Below are 2,314 nucleotides of genomic sequence, written 5' to 3' on the forward strand. Positions count from 1 at the left end.
AAATAAAGATAAGAGCAGACGAAGAAAAAATATTCTTCGTTTTCTTATTTCTTAGACCCTTTGATACGTTTATTGTTTATGCTTCTAATTGTTCTCAATTTTAGATCTCTAAATATCCAAATATTATACTGATAATGACAATTTGATTATTTATATCAATCAATAGACACACCGACATCATGAATATGAAAATAAAAATAAAATCAAAATAGAAATTTATTTTTTCCTTAGTTTTACATCTCTAAAATATGTAGCAATCATCAATTAAATTATTTGTGATATTGGATAAAGATTGGAAGTAATCAAAATTTCAAAATTTTTATCATCTCTATCATCTTTTACAATTTTTATACAACTCAAAGAAACAAATCTTAACTAATTAGTTCCCTGATTATGAATATATAAGTAATCGAAATTTGGGAACGTGGCAATGAAACACCAAAGTGGACTAACATTAATATATTTTCTGAGCTTTCGAATACTTATGTATTCATCGTCTGGAAAATAATTAATCAAGATTTTTAGTGGTAGTAATTGTAAAAAATTTTAAATTCATAGGATTCAAAATTCAATATTCAAACCGACGTTGATAGAAATATTGATTAATTGAAATATTGATTGTGGTTATTCAGAATCTGATCAACTGATCAATTAATATCTAACCAGGTAAATCTACTTCTCCAATCATCTAGGGCTTCTACAATAGTCAAATTTGATTATGTGAACTGAGTTTATTACAAAGCTTCAGGTTTTTTCTTCGATTTTTCTACGTGGGTTCTGTTATGGATATAGGATACGTTTACGTCATTGCGTAATTAAAAATTATTTGCTTCTATTGTATTTTTTCTATTTTTTATCAAGAAATATCCAGAGATCCATAGAAAATAGTATATAGTATATATATATCTGTAGAACAGGAAAATCTTCACAACCTCACCGCTACAAACATGATTTTTTCTTGATCTAACCTAACCTAATCAAATCTAGGCAACCATACTTTATAAAGGAGTTGGATGTACTCAAACTCTTTCTAAAGAATATTCAGTGTATTTTTGATTTGTATTAAATATAACATCATTTATTTCCATTTTATTTCAATATTTTCAACGCATGATAAAACATAAACTTCAGTAAAGTTGCTGTAGATGAGCCAAATGTTTTTGCATTAGGTTCTACTAAGTGAGGTGAGATTTTTGCAATGAATACTTTAGATGATTATGAAAATGTTATTTTTTATAGTTAAAACGTAAAGTGTTCGTTTTTTATAATAACCTTCACTGCACTTCACTGCTTAAAATTCAATTCCATTGTAGAATAACAAAAGTACAAAGTTTCTCTAATGCCAACTCATTTCTAAAGCCTACTCATCGACAGGTCTCGACTAATTATCAAAAATAAATTGCTCATATACAATTCTATACACATACCTATTTGGTATTGAACCATAGAGTTGCAGAGAACCTTCAAATATGAAGATTTCAATTCAAAACTTTCCGTCCTGCGTTTTTAACCAAAAATTCATAACGATTTAAATATTTCACTAAATAATCATCCAATCTATAAAAGAAGTACGATCCAGTTACAACAACAATGAATTTATCTATTTAACTACTCACTAACAAAGAAAAAATTGAAGATACTATAGCCAGAGAATCTTCCATAATAAATATTTTCAGAGTACTATCAATGAATGGTTTCTGACTCCATTTGGAGCCTAGAATATTCCTTATTTAAGGCCGCGTCACATACACCACTCTGATCCGACTCCGGTGTTCTTTTGCTCCAAATAACGAATCGGAACGGGCGAACACACATGTCGTATTCCATTCCGAGTACTTTCCGATTTCCAGCTCCAGCTCGAAATCTACACTGTTCAAATTCCAGTCTCACTTCCCTCTCAGACACTCGTACTTCTGCATGATAGTAGTCGGATCGAAAGGATGCATGCTAAGTGTGTCCCAGCCTTTACTCTGCTTAAGGAGCAGATTGTAAAATGGTGGTGTCTCAGTAAAAAAATTTATAGGTAAATGGTACTTTTCAACAGCGCAATTGCAGACTTATGAATTATGTATGATAAATATTACAAAATAATGCCGGCAGCTCGTTATTCCTATAACGGAATTAACAAAAATAAGGATAGAATAAGTGACAACATTAACAGATTGTTAGTCTCCCCTGTATTTAACGTTATGGTAGCTTGGATTCTGAAATATTTGAAAATCCGTCATTCCATCACCTTCTATCAGAATGTTATTCCAATGATCGTGTTATACCAACAAAAGAAATAAAAAATAACTGACTTAACTATGTGATG

This window comes from Diorhabda carinulata, chromosome 9 (genome assembly GCF_026250575.1).
Source record: "Diorhabda carinulata isolate Delta chromosome 9, icDioCari1.1, whole genome shotgun sequence".
Classification (NCBI taxonomy): Eukaryota; Metazoa; Arthropoda; class Insecta; order Coleoptera; family Chrysomelidae; genus Diorhabda; species Diorhabda carinulata.